General features: G+C 44.9%; 2 protein-coding genes across 3 annotated transcripts in view; one reads left to right on the top strand and one right to left on the bottom strand.

Annotated features, from left to right (window-relative positions):
• Positions 1 to 1,572, bottom strand: part of NCK2 (NCK adaptor protein 2) — an 85,353-nt gene extending 83,781 nt beyond the window's left edge. For both annotated transcript variants that reach the window (XM_051806885.1, XM_051806886.1), the window contains exon 1: positions 1,259 to 1,572. The gene's annotated coding sequence lies outside the window, so the exon portion shown is untranslated. The remainder of the gene's footprint in view (positions 1 to 1,258) is intronic.
• Positions 1 to 14,863, top strand: part of FHL2 (four and a half LIM domains 2) — a 159,314-nt gene that overhangs the window by 12,735 nt on the left and 131,716 nt on the right. The gene's annotated exons all lie outside the window — the stretch shown is intronic.

The raw sequence follows: 14,863 nt of genomic DNA, 5'->3' as shown, positions 1-14,863 counted from the left end.
CAAAGGCCACTACCGCGTTTCATAAAAGCAAGTCTAATTCTCCCACGTTGAGCGTCTAGAACAGTAGCAGTATGTTCCTCAGAAACAAAAATTGCTTCACGGGAAGGAGAAGAAACATTGTTCAAGCTAGAAACGTTTTAAATTCTTCCCGACGTTAAGTCACCATTCAACTTTTAAAGTAACAAAAGGTTTCACTTCGTGTAACAAAAACAAGGCAAATCCGAGTTAAACGCTGCACGGAATTCACGGAATAACCCTGACGCACGCAGAGGGACACATTCACTGCAAAAAAACAACCGTGGGTGATGTTAACATGGGAACTAGGGCCGAGAGGCACTCACGAATAGCCAGTCGCAGGTCAGACCTGAATTACAAATCTGAATCCCGATCTGACAACCTGGTCTGAGGTGGGCCACAGCGCCTACCCTGCCACAGAGGGGTAGCTGTTAGCCTGGGCGCATTTTTAATTAAACAACAGGACTAACTCCAGTAATTTTCTTCCCAAAACACCCAGGGATGCGCTTCACTGAACAGTCAGTACAAAAGGCGTAATTTTACCCTACAAAGTGTAATTTTACCTTCATATCCTTTCTGCCATCGACCGGGGCCATAGCGCACTGCGCTCCTCGAGAACACCCCCGGCCTCAGCGCTACTAAAGTCGCAAGTCGGGGACGGAAAGGAAAAAGAACCAGTCCGTGTCCCCGCCGCAGCCCAGGGTGCCCGCCCGCCGGTCCCCGTGCGGGGCGGCGGCGCTCCCGCTCTCGCCCGGGAAACTTTCCGGTTGCGCCGCGCTCCGGCCGGGAGGCGCTGCCCGCCTTCCTCCGCCGCTGCCCCCGCGGTCGCCGGATACGCCGTCTCCATTCTCCAGAGTCCCACAGGGGGTGGGGTGGGGGGGTATCCCGGCCCGGCGCTGCCCCCCAGCCGAGCGGCGGGCGGCACAAAGCAGCGGCTGTCACACACACACACACAGGAGCAGCAACTCGGGAGGATGAGGAGGAGCCGCCCCCGAGCCCCCCCCGCAGCTGGACGTGGCACACAAACACCTCCTCCCGCTCCGGGCCCCCCGTGACGCCCCCGGCAGGTACCGGCCCCCCCGTCCGCGAGGTGGCCGCGGAGCCTCGGCCGCCCAGGTGACACCCGCCCTCCCCCGCTCGCGGCGTCCCTTCCCCGCGTCGCCCCCCGTGGCCGCCACAAGTTTGCGGCGGGCCCCGGCCCCCGCCCCGGCCCCATCCCCGTCCCGCCCGAGGCCGCGCTCACCTCCTGCCGGCCGGCGGGGAGCGGAGCGGGGCGGGCGGTGGCGGGGAGGCTCCCAGCCCAGGCGGGCTCCGCTTCTTTGTCTCCTCGGTGGCGCCCGCTCGCTCCCCCCTCCGCTTCCCTCTGCCCTTCCCCGGGCGGATGCGGGCCGCGTCCTCCGAGAGGGGCCGGCTGGCTCCCCCCCTTCCCGTTCCTCCTCCTCCTCCTGCGCTCTTCGCCGGACGCGTCCAAGGCCCTGGCCCTCGGCAGGGGCAGCGACGGCGGCAGCTCCGCTCCCTGCCTTCCCTCTGCCTGCTGCGCCCGGCGGCGGCGGCGGCCCCTCCCCCGCGAACCGCCCGCCCCCCCGGCACAGGCACAGCCCCCGCCCTCGCCCTGCCCTTCCTGCCGCTGCCGCTGCCGGGATCGCGCGGGAGGAGCTCCCCGGGTTCTCCCTCGCGCGGCGGGAGGGCCGCTGCTCCCCGCCCCAGCGCAGGAAGGACGGGTAGGGACGGCCCGGGCGGCTCCTTCCCCTCTGCGGCAGGACCACTCCGGGACCGCGGGGCGGGGCAAAGGGGGCCCTGCCCGGCAGGAGCGCCCTGCCACCTCCTCTGTCCCTTCACGGTCCCCTTCCAGCCGCGTGAGACCCGGCACTCCCGGGGAAGCTGCCCCGCTGGGAGCGGGAACGCCCACGGAAAGTACTGGCGAGCACTTGAAGAACTGGGGATGGGGAGGCGCGGGCGCCCCTGGCCGGCGGGGGGAGCGCCCCGGGGCGGGGCCGCGCCAAGGATGGCCCCCGAGCAGCCACGGACCGGGGCGCGGAGCCGCTGCCGCCGGGGAATTTCCAGCCGCGGTATCGGGACGCCTCCACCGCCCCTCGGCCGCGGGGCGCCCGCAGCCCCCGCTGTTCCCGGCCCCTCTCTTCGCTCCCGCCCCGGGACGAAGTTTCAGCCTCAGCGCCCCGCGTATCAACGGGGTCGGTCAGTGGTTGGTAATCCGGGTGCTCGGTATGTACCTGCTCAGGTGTTGTGCCCCCGTGAAAGGGCGGCGGGGACGGCAGCCACCCCAAGCCACAGAATCACAGAATATCCTGAGTTGGAAGGGACCAACAAGGATCATCGAGTCCAACTTTTAGCCCAGCACGGGACCATCTTAAAGAGTACGTACCATGTGCCTGAGAGCGTTGTCCAAATGTTGCTTGAACTCTTATCAGGCTTGGTGCTGTGACCACTTCCCTGGGGAGCCTCTTCCTGTGCCCAACCACCCTCTGGGTGGAGAACCTTTTTCTACTATCTAACCTAGACCTCCCCTGACACAACTTGAGGTCATTCCCTCGGGTAAGCAACCCTTTTCTTCCAAAATAGAGCCTCATACCTGGGCTTATGGCTGGTCCAGGCAGCCCCCTGCACCCCTCCGCGAATGGATAAACACGGCAGGCAGGAGACCCCACGGTCACCCTAGTCTCCAGTTGAATGGCCACTGTGCCAGCCAAGCCATTGGCCTTGGGCCTGCCGGCCCCCCTGCCTTCCCCAGGGCACACTAGCCCCTCCAGGAGTGTCCCTGGGCTGTGGGAAAAGGGAAGGATCATCCCTCTGGAGTAACCTGGAGAGTTCGAATTATAAACCAGTGCTGTGGGGGTGGTGACGGGGAAACTGCTCAGAAACGTTGTAAAACCATTAACCCTTCACAGCCTGGCAGCTTCCCAGAAGAGTAGGCTGGCACGTTACCCGTATTGCTTCAGCCTCTCCTCAGGAGACATTTCCTGGCTTGGGTGCCAAGGCTAAGCAGCACCACCTTTTCCAAATCCAAAATAGAGTCAGCAGCCCCACTGTCTTATTTTCTCTGACCAAGCCAAAGCTATCAGGGAGATCTTGGGACAAAGACTTTATACTCTCTAAATATGATGATTAAAAAATGTGTGCTTGGCAATCTTTCCATGCTCCTGCTTAAAATAGCTTAGAAATCCTCAAATAACTCCCTCTTCCCTATGTTAATTTTTACGAATTCTTGCAGCATTTAAATGATGGTTTGGGAAGCCCCAAGCACCTTCCACATGCCTGTGAGATAAACCTGAAAGGGAAATGCGACCACTTTTTACTTCCAAAAAAGACTTACATACACCTCAAGGAGGAACAGAAAGCCCCTTTCCTGTCTTTTTTGTGTATGCATTTGACTTTGACTGAAAGAGGTGTTAATCTTCCTTTTGAAACAATAATCTGACCGTGATTTTTTAGAGCTGGAAAATATCTGGGGTCCCTGCTGGCTCTGCCTCACAGCATGGTCAGGCCTCACTCCAGCCTGCAGAGGCTTAGGCTGAATTTAAATGGAATCGGTCATCCAAGGACTTTCAGATAAAAGTCTCTGCTGTTTCTGGAACATAATGCACTGTGGGAGTGATAAAGGAGAGGTGAATTATCCCGCTCTCCTTTGCATTCATAATACACAGATTTCAGTCTCAGTTTTGTCCCTTCTTACCACACCCTTGCGAACAGTAAACCCTCCACTGTTGTTTTCCATACAGTGCTGATGAGTTGAGGATGTCCAAGGAAAGGTGACATGAACCCTGCAAGGTTCCCAGGCAAAGTTAGACCTCCAAAAGTGTTTGAAACCATAAGCCACTGAGTGAGCAGTAGATCTCAAAGCTTTCCAGATATCTGAAAAAAAATGATAAAGCGCACCTAACTTCACCAGATTAATGCTAATAGGATTTACAGAAGAAGAATATTTCAGGGAGGGATTTGGATTAATACATTGTCTTCAGGCAAAGGACTAATTTAAGGACTCTGAAGCATACTGTTGTTAAATATATATATGTTATATGTAAATATAATATTACAAAGCGATCCATTAAAGCTGTCTTTTTTACACACTGTGGCTTATGATGAGCAGAAGACACCATAGAAAGGGTTTCCAAGAGTTTGTATGTTGAAAGATATTTTAACTGCCTATCTGCTGAACACATCCTTCCCAGCAAAAGTGACCAAGATGTTGCCCAGAATAGTATTTCAAAACATTGAGCCTACTGAAATATTAATATATGGCTTTTGAAATGTCATAATTAGCTGTTATCTCTGGAATAACTGTTATTAAGGAGAACTGGCTGCTTGTGATTTGAGTGAGAATTACATTCTAAATATGAGAAGATGATAAATTTGGGGGAATCTGTACAGAAGTGAAAGCATTACATGATGTGGCAGGCACACTGTTTTGTATAAAGTAAATATGCAAAGCATGCACTTTTGCATATGCATAAGAGTGGTGCAGTCCTTAGAAAATATATACACAGGAGAGAAGAACAGGAATATTTTTCCCAGCCTAAGGCTATAACTGTATAACAAAAAAATAAAAGAAAAAATTGTTAAGCAATAAAAATATGCAACTGTGTCTTTGGCAGAGAAACAGCCTACCTCATACTGCTGTTTCAAACAGGGTTACTTGTAAACACCAAACCCAGAGGTTGTGTGACAGACCTATTTTGCAATTACATAACGGCAGTCAATTCATCTTGATGTTCATATTTTGCACAAGAGGCTAAAAAAATCATATCTTTTGGCTTAAATTTCTTTATTTTTGTTTGCCTTTCTTTTTATATGACTACCCATTTTCTGACCCCCCATATGATGCTGCTTGTGCTTTGCCACCCACCTGGCAGAGCGGTGTCTTCCACAGGACGGACACATGACCATAATCTCTAGCACAGATTCCAGCCTTACAGACCCAAACCACACTAATGTATTTGCACGTGTTGTGGCAAGATGACTACCACCTCCTGGATGCAGCTCCATCCACCCTCTGCACAAATACCTGATCTTTTCTCCAGATGCTCCAGGTTTTATCACCAGCTGCTCTATCTAGAGTATGAGCTAATACCTGCTCCCATAGGACACTGGGAGACATTTTAGTAGGAATGTGAGACAGAAGGACTGGTAAGTTGTTTGTAAATCTGGAAAACAGCATTGTCCAGTTCAGAGATAGACAGTAAAGGTGTTTGTCACTCTGTGTTAGCCCACTGGGGAGAAAATATACCTAAATCTAAATTAATATAGGTTTGACTCGATGATCTGAGAGGTCTTTTCCAACATAATTGATTTTGTCATTCTGTGATTAACCTGTTTTAAAAATCACTACTCCTGCATTTCAAAACTGCCTTTTAAAGGTATCGATATTCTAATAAATTCCATTTATAAACATGGGATTGTTAATATTGTCCATAACAAATGGAAAGGTAAAGAAACCCTGGGTATTCCGGGGAAAAAAAAGGTGATTTTTAATTCTCTCTAATCTGAAAAAAATGTTGATTTTAATAACACCTTCCAGAAAACTTCCCAGCTTACAACTCAGTTAAGCAGCATCTGTGTTTTTTCTCTCTCAAAAAAAAATTCTCCTTCTCAAAGAATTTACATCACTACACATCTAGTTTCTGCTTAAAGCATGTGCTCAATTCCCATGTAGATGAAGGGGAATTACATGACCACTACTAGGGAGAATAGATCCCAAATACTTAGTTACTGCTGAGTCACTTAAGTATACTTGCACTATGATTCTAATTCAGCCTGACGGTAAGGCAGCTGCTTTTCTCACTTACTGCATGGCTGCTGCATCTTCAATGACATTTATGAAAAATGTTGAGGGGAAGAACATGTCCTTAGAGCTCAAAATACATCCAAATTCTTCTATTCAATGGACCAAAGCTCCCCTAAGGTGCTGTAAAACTGCAAGCTAAATCTTTCAGCAGATTGCATTTTACTAGGACAAATTCTATCATTATCTTTTGTAGGCAGTTTCTGAGATTCAAAGTATTTATGTAAGGAAAACAAACTGGTGTTTTGGGCTTTGGAAATGTCAGGGCCCTTGATTCTCCTGTTTATTTAAAAGTGGAAGTGTGCTGAGGGACATCTTTTGAACTCTGTTCAAAGGTTAAAACTGATCTTTCATACAGTTTTGAAATTCAAAATACTGCTGTTAAATGTTTTGACTCTGCTGTGTAATCTCCATTTTGCACTTAAATACCAAATTCTGTCCAGAGCTGGCTGTTCTGCACACTGCAGAGACGCAGGCATTGCATCTTCCCGCCATGAGGTGCAGCCATTTCAAGGGAGGAGGAGAACTCCCTGACATGTGTCAGGGCCGTGCAACAGTTCAGAGCCAGTGGTGCAGGATATAGCATCCCACTGCTGTGGTAGGTTACATCAGCAAAATGGAGTTGCCTGCACTGGACTTTACTCAGGACTGCTAGCTCATACTCCCCTCTCAGGGGCAAAAAAACATGCAAGGGGAGGCAACAGAAGAGAAACAGAGGAAGTTATCTCTTACTTGGAGATCCCATAGGCTGCATCACCAATTTATGGGTTGCTTAAGCCCAGGGGCCAGTGCTTTCTTTGCTTGGGAGGAGCATTCTTCGAGTGTATATAGTTGTTTATTGATGGAGGAAAGCTCATCCTGTGGGCCCTCAGACTGGCCAAGCTCCATGGCAGCTTTCTTGGGGACCCACCAGCCACAACCTTGCAGCATTTGTGTGCATGGGCAAGACATCTTCTCTGGCCTATCCCATGGCAGTCATGGTCTGGAAATATGGGTGAAGTGACTTGCTGCAAATCCATAGATGCCTTAGTGGATCCTGTCAACCCAAGAGCCTGGGCAAATGGAGCAGGGGGATGGTGGCACTGATTTGGGCCAAGACGTTGGGAAAACACAACGATCCTGTATCATCATGCTGACTTGGATTTAAGTTCCTCCTTGGCTTTGTACTATGTGTCTATAGCCTTAATTACCAACTTCATACATAAGAGTCGACTTCAATCTTTAGAGGTTTAGCTGGTGTCAGAGTTACACAACCTAACAATACTGTAGTTTACTGCAGAGAAGAAAACAAATGCTCCCTGTTAGCCTTCCCAATTCTTTTCTAATAACTGATGACTAATCAGTTATTAGTCAAAGACCCTGCCTTCGAAAACTGTATTGCCAATTATTGTAATCGTTATGCAAAATATTTTGTATTTCTTAGAGCACTGATTCCAAGGGGCATAAGATTATGTGAAAAGTGCAGCCTTCAAAACAGTGTTTTCATCCTTCGTGACTGCCAGGGAAAGTCTGGAAGCGTGATCCCTGTGAACTTAAAAACCTGTAGATAAAAGAAAAATCAATGTGCTTTTAAATCAGGATTTTACATGAGTTTCATGATTGGTGTCCTGATTGAATTTTTGAATGTTTGAGGTTGACAATTCTGAATTAGGTCAGAAAGTGTAAGTAATTTTCTGCTATTATCTGCTGGCATGAATTTTACCTTCATGCAACATTTCCTATTTGAATGGGTAATGCAGACTCTTACCGATCAGTACACAAGGTTTTAGGCTTCAGTCTAGACAGATGTACAATCCATGCAGATCAAACATCATCTACAATCTAAATAGGTCATAGCCAAATCTGCTTTTTTTCTGCTTCAGAAAATACAGAAGTGTAGTCTATGTTTTACATTTCAATCCAGAATTAAAAGACAAAAAAGACCATAACAATAGTGTGATCACTAGATGATTTTCCTGTATCTGCATGATCTACAATAACGGGAGGCAAAAAACAATGGGCACGCAATAACAAGCCAAGACTCCACCTGCTCCTGATGAAAAAATTCACTTCAAAATGTTTTGTATGGTCAGTTTTTAAAGTTCCTTCTTAATGTTACAGATCTTATGATCTCTCCACTTAACAAATGAAGTCATCCTTGTTTTCTAATGGGAAATAGGTTAAAAAAGATGTAAATAGGTGTGACTTTAAAATCAGCATTTGGATATACAAGAAGATGGACCACTGTTTCCAGTAGAACTGATATGTAATTATTGTAAAATACTCTGGTATTTTGCGGTCACTCAGCAAATAACCTCAGTCACCATTGTGGAATTAATTGAATAGTACATCAGTACAATCAATTGCTGCTCAAACTAATTAAAATTAGAATTAGCTGAGAGAAAAATAGTGTGAAGAACTAATATGGTAAAAGAGAAATTTTCCTGTGACTCCATCATTTGTAATTGAAATTGCTGAATGATTATACATAAGAGAAAAACTGAATACCAGACAACAATATAAAAATTACTGGCCAAATACAAATATTACATAAAAGAATCTGGAAACACTGAGTTCTTAAATCAGAGATGGAGAAAATTTTGACTATACAAAATTATAAATATGAGTTGTTAACTGAAAAAAAGGTAAAGTAAAATTTATTTTAAATATTGATTGTATTACAATCAGGTATTTGAAGGAACAAACTTACTTTTTAGTAGTGACAAAGAAGCTAGGAAAAAACAATCAGGTTTCAAAATACAGTTAGGTATTTCTTGGGTTTGGGTGGGGCTTTTTAGCTTTAAAACAGTCCCTTTCTAAGCATCTATTGCAAAGACAGCAACATGGCAGTAACAAATGGCAGAACATATGTAACCTCAGATGTGCTTCACTACCATTTGTTTAGCTGATCTCTATTACATACAAGTATTGTCTAGAGACAGGAAAAATAATTCAGAAATCAGTGTTCCCAGCCTTAGTTTTCTATCTGTCACTGTCATCCAAGTGCTGTATGGCTTTAGCTTAGTCAGTAAAGCTTTGGTAGTTGAGTATTCCTATTTTTAATATATTTATAGTAATAGTTCACTGGGACAATGGAGGGATAATTTGTAGATGTAAAATACAGAGGGCATCATATACAGGTGGTATATTTTAGTGTTATGACTCACAGCAGCAAAATTAGTTCTGATTTAGCTGAAAAAAACAAATGAAACATATCAGGTGCTGGTTTTTCTTCAACAGATGTTGGGAGGATCAGTTGTGTTTATAGTTTTGACACTCATTAGCCGAACACTGTTGTCATACTAACCTAAGTCACTACATGTTTATCTGTAGTCTGTGAACATAAATGGGCATATGAAGCAAAGGACTCTTGATGAGCATCTGAGTCAGTGCCATCTGCCAAATATAGGAGCAACTTCTGCTCTCAGCAAGAAATAGTCTATTCCAGACCAAGGGTCTGCACAGTTCCCCAAATTACCAATTTAAAATATTGCAGCTCTTTCAATGCCAAACCTCTCGAGTAGAGATTTCTTGCCATAGCTGTGAATGCCTGCCAGGCAGGAGGCACGGTGAGCAGTCAGCCACGTGCTGCTCAGCTGCATTATGAAAATGCAGCGGTCCTATACAATGGGTTATTTGACCCAACATAACAATCAGGTCTGTTCTAGGTTTGAAATTACTTATACCTTGACTTTCTGCAGAGCTCAACACCACTGCTCTCCTGGGATTTAAAATTTGGTAGGTGAGGTCTCTAGTTGACAGGACAAATTGTGTAGGCAAACTAATTGCAGATCATTTACTTCATGTTGATAACGGTAGGTCATGGTGGTCCTTTTTTAGATCAATCATGAAAAGACCATTTCCTCTGCTCTCACCCCACAGAATGGTTTCATTTACCATAGGAGTTTCCCAGCAGACCACAGGGAACCTGCAGAGGGTCAAGGTTCGCTGCTTTTGCAGCCCCCCTCAAAGACCCCTGCCAGCAGAGCTGTAGCTGGCTTGCCTCCCTTTGCCAGCTGCTTCAGAGCTCCTGTGAAAGCATAGGGAGCAAGAAAAGATCTTCACTGTGGGAGGGCGGGTGGGAAAAATGATAACGGGGTGTGGTTGCATTCTCCCAATTCCTGTCCCAAACCTCCTAGTTATTGGGCCCTCTCCACCACAATACCCCTGGAAGGGGAATTCCTGTGAAGTATCCAAGCCAGAGAGAATGAAATGTGCCTTTATGTTGACATGTTGTTGTTCTTGTTGGTCTAAAGGGGTTGCGAACCCTTCTTTGTGCCTGTCCCCACACTGTTCTTTGCCCATTCAACATAGTATCACGATGAAGTGTGTTTTAATGGTGTCTTCCCCTAACAGGTGCCTAAGACTGTGCTGCCTTGTGCTTTGGTGTCAGTAACTTTGAAATCATTTACAGGAAAGCTCCTGGCTCCCACTGATTTTATCTGCTCTTGAAATTTCACTGTGAGTCATCCAATGTGGTGTGTACTTTGTTTTACTTACAGACCAAACTGACTGAATTGCATCTTTGCTTAGGTTGTCTCAGCTTACTTTAAGCAAAAAAAAAAAAAAAAAAAAAAAAGCAAGCAAATAAGAAGTTTCTTGCTCTCAGAGCTGTAGGGGCACACTTGAAAATGTTTACTCCTTAGCTTTTTTTTTTTACTAGGAGGGAAATAAAAGGAAGCCTGCCATTTCAGTTTTGATAGTGCTTTTTGGTGGTTACAAGTTAGGCATACTAGTGGCTGGTTGCTCTGGGTGTTTAGTATCTCTGAAACTTTCACACATGTCCACATAGGTGCCCAAAAATTGCATTACCCTTCGGAAAGTAGCAATGTTATAACACCTCACAGGTGTTATAACATATACTTGACGAACATTCGTAAAGCACTTTGAGAAGCACAAAGGGAAAGCATTGAAAGAATAGTCATCCTGTGCTTTTTAAGTGCTTCTAAGTAGCCTGGGTCTACTTTCAACTGCATACAGAGTGTTTTTCTTAACTGGGCTTGTACTAAACTGCTTTGCCTGTGAATCTTTATAATGGGGATGGCATGATCACTGCAGCAGTGCAGTGTCTACTCATTTATTTTTCAGTCTTAGACCTGACTTGATTTTTCAAGGATAGTTGGGAAGAAGCAGCAGCCCACAGCAGAGCCGGAAAGGACTGCAGAGGAAATCTGCTGAGATGGTACGACCACCTAGTCCCCTTCTAGCCCAGAGCTTTGGTTGCTGCCTATTATCTGTGGGACACAAATAAAGTCAATCTCACACTTTTCTTCCAAAGCTGAGCCTATTGAGAACACCGATTGCTGTGAAAATCCTTAAACTACACTTGCAGGGAGAACACTTTTACTATGATTTGTTGAAAGTCAGGAAGTCACCAAGTGTGCACAGCCCTCTCTGAGCAGGGATGCTGTTAACAAGCAACATCACAATTGGTTTTAAGGATAACACATTCAGGTGCAACAGCCAGGTTAAAGGATCATAAAGTTATTTTTTTCCACAATTTGTCTGAAAGTGGCGTAATTATGTCCACTACTTTTATCAGAGTTATTATGTTAGCAGTTGTAAACAAGACAGCCTCACCAATTTTCCTCTCAATGGAAAAGTCCTGTATGCTTTCATAGCAATACGTCAGAGACGGCATATAATAGAAAAGTTGTCATGGAGTACCAGCTCAAAAAAAGAGGAAAATGGCTGAAGAATTAACTCTCAAAAGACTTTTCTCTTTTCCCTTTCCCTTTTCCTTTTTTTAGCTTTCCCCTATTCCTTTCCTCTTTCTCTTGTTTTTTCCTTTGTCTTTAATAATATACATATAAAGAAAAGGTTTTCTATCTCAAATAGACCTGTATGTCTTTTTTTACTATAATGTAAGATTAAGACCTGTAGCAAATTCACTTCACTTTTCAGTTGTAATTTCCCAGGCACTTCCTGCTTATGTCTTCAATCAATGTAACATTCTGCATAAGCAGAATAAAGCAGCTTGAGGAATATATTTGCCAATTAGTTTCTCTCAGATGAATGATGTACTGGTTTTATGCACTTCTGGGTCAAATTGTGATCTGCTTAGAAGTAGAAGGCCCTGCCTTCTAAAGGACAGGGTGGGCAGAAGGTCTTGGTAAGTTTGGTCTCTGCTGCCTATATATATCAGCTGAGCTAATGCTAAGAATGAAGCAACCTGTCCTATTCAGAGCTTGTGTTTTGGCCTCAGTTCTTTGCTTTCAGCAGTGCAGAAGTGTGTGTGTTTGACCTGTGTCACCTAAGAACTCCTTAAATCGTATTAATTATTCATTGACCAACAACAACTGATTATCTGTGACAAATGTTAAGATTACCCTAGACATTTGTGGTTTCTCTAAGGCTAAATTAGATTAAATCATAAATGTTTATGCTCTGGGAGAAAATATTTATTCAAAGCTAGGAGAGCATGTACCTAATAGGAACATATCCCCAGCAGCCACCATTTAAGCTGTATGTGGCAATTTGGACAGGCACCTGTGCTCAAACTAATTAATCGTTTTCTAATGAATCTTAATTTTTCAAATCTTTGCTAACATTTTCACCAGCAGAGGTGGTCATTAAGTGCAAGCAGGGCTCAAACCCAGAGATGGTCATGATGCTTGCTGGAGAGCATACGTGGAGCCTGCAGATGCAGCCACCAAAATGTTCAGCTAAGGACAGAGGCGCAACATCTCTCTCCTTTCCCACTCATGTATCCTGCTTCTACCTGCTCTGGCCCTGACTGGACCCTCCCTTTGACTCACTACTGTGGCGTAAAGCTATGTAGGTTTTGCTGTTGTTTATTTTCTTTCAGGTTGTTGAACTGAGGTGATTCAAACACAAAGCCAAAGCATGAAAGCCAGTGTGAGAGATGGGTGAGACCTTCAGCTTTGGGGTCACAAAATGGTTATTTGACTCACCGGGGCTTGTGATACCAAATCTTTGGGGCAACGGAGTCAGAGTAAGAACATTCTCAGCCAGCAACTTTTTCAGGGAGCAACCTAGCACCAAGGGACATGATGCATAAACACCTCTTAGAGATCCCACTCCTGTTCCTCTGGCCACAATGAAGGGATCCTGAACTTGCTTTGCTGACTAGGAGATGGAAATCTCCAGATTTGTCTAACTCTCTCCTTTCCATGTGAGTACCCTACGCATTATGGAATGGCATTTACACACCATTCCTCCAGCCCCATAGATTTTGCCTTTACTTTCAACAGCAAAGGTGCAGGGTATTCATAGTCAAAGCTGCTCCATAAACACTGCTGCCTCCTGCAGTGGATCCATCCTGTGGTTGTGTGCCAAGTCTACTGTGGCAGGCCCTTAAGGCAAACAAGTGATGCATTTTTGGGTTGCAATCACACCCAGACATGACAAGAGTATCAGGGACGGTCCCGGGCACATGCAGATGCAGAGCTGGCAGTGTTTAGAGCATTGTGAAATCAAACAGGAAGGTATGGATTTGTGATGTTGAGTACAGGCATCTTAATAATACATAAGTCTTTTTTTAGTCACTTAAACCTTTCATTGGGTCAGCCCCTAAGCAGCTCATTAAGTTGCAGTCATACAATCAGGAAGCTGAAGCAATGGCACGTAGAGACACTGCCCCCACATTGTCTCCACTGAACAACTGCAGGAGTGCAGTTAGCCATCCTTAGCCACCTAAAAACTATTCCTGCAAACTATTTCAAGGCTACTCAAAAGTAAAGCATGTGTTCGTGATTTATGAGTGGTTGAAGAATCAGCCTTCCAGTTCTCCTAATTTTCTTGAACATTGGCTTACTATTAGAGCAGGTGTCTAATTTCTTCAGATTATATTGATAGATATAGTTTAGACAAGATTTTCATGTATTAGGTGCAAATTCTTTATGTACTTTAGGTGGAAGTAGATTTGATGAAGAAACAAAAGTCTGAGTCTTAGGAAACAGCATTTTGTAATTAAAAATAACAAATAACAAACAGCTGCAGACAGGGAGATAGAGTCTATATTGGGAAATTATTGGAAGATTGCAGCCAGGGAAGAGAGAGGCTGGGTGTAGGATTAGTAAATTAATTCCTCTAACTGCTCCCCCACAAATAAGTCGGTGGAACGTGGATGACCCTCATTCTCATAGGGAGAGACAGCATGCAGTAATCCTATCCCCTCCACCCAGTTCCTTTTGCTCCCAGTAACACCCTTGGCCCTGGAGAGCAGAAGCCCTGCCTCATCCTGCCCTGCAGCTGCTGTCAGCCCAGATAGAACCAGACACAGGAGCACGGCCTGCACTTTTGGCTCCCAGATTGAACTGCGCCTCCTAAGTTTACATGTTTGCTGTTATTCCTACATGGTCTTCCCAGCTGCCTTCATTTTTCAAGGAAGTGTTTGTACTCTGATGCAAATGATTTGGTGTATTTTAATAGCACTTCCATTCATTTGCTGCTTGCTAAATGAACAGTGTAATCAGTATGTCCAATACAGGAAAGTGTTCAAGGGGGATATTCACACTAGGACAGACATAAAAGAAAGAATATGTATGCAAGAAACAATTTGTTCTGGCACGTTTTAAAGTTATCTTGTCTCCTATTACAAATAATGAAGTGATGCCATTTAGACTAATTGAATATGATTACTGATTTCTTCATTTTCATTAAGTCTGAGGGAACAAAATATAACTTCTATAAAATAAAACCATGAATTGTAGATACATCTCATACCTCCCAAGCAGGTAAAGAGCATTTCTTCATTGAGTATATATACTGGACTCCTGCATCTCTTATTCATACAAAGGAGAATTTTGCCTCAAGTTTAAGTGCTCTCTAGTTCAGATTTTAGACTGATGAACCAGGTCTAAAATGTTAAACCTATCAATTAAAAAAAAAAATGGACATGTTGAAAACTTAGATCAGAACATCAGCTGGACTAGTATTGTACCACTGCAGTGCTATAGAGGTGAGGATACAAACATGGGTCTTGTTGTCGGGATAACTTTAAATTACAGCCTTGCTTAAAGCAATAGTCTTCATGATTTCCTGTAAAATGTCTTCTATATCAATAGCAGCATGAGAGCAATAATAATACAATCACTAGTGCAGCATGAA

Source organism: Manacus candei, unplaced genomic scaffold (genome assembly GCF_025592945.1).
Source record: "Manacus candei isolate 608988 ecotype Guabito, Panama unplaced genomic scaffold, ASM2559294v1 h1tg000069l, whole genome shotgun sequence".
NCBI classification, from domain to species: Eukaryota; Metazoa; Chordata; class Aves; order Passeriformes; family Pipridae; genus Manacus; species Manacus candei.
The sequence above is the reverse complement of the archived record's forward strand: the minus strand, read 5'-3'. Positions and strand labels throughout refer to the sequence as shown.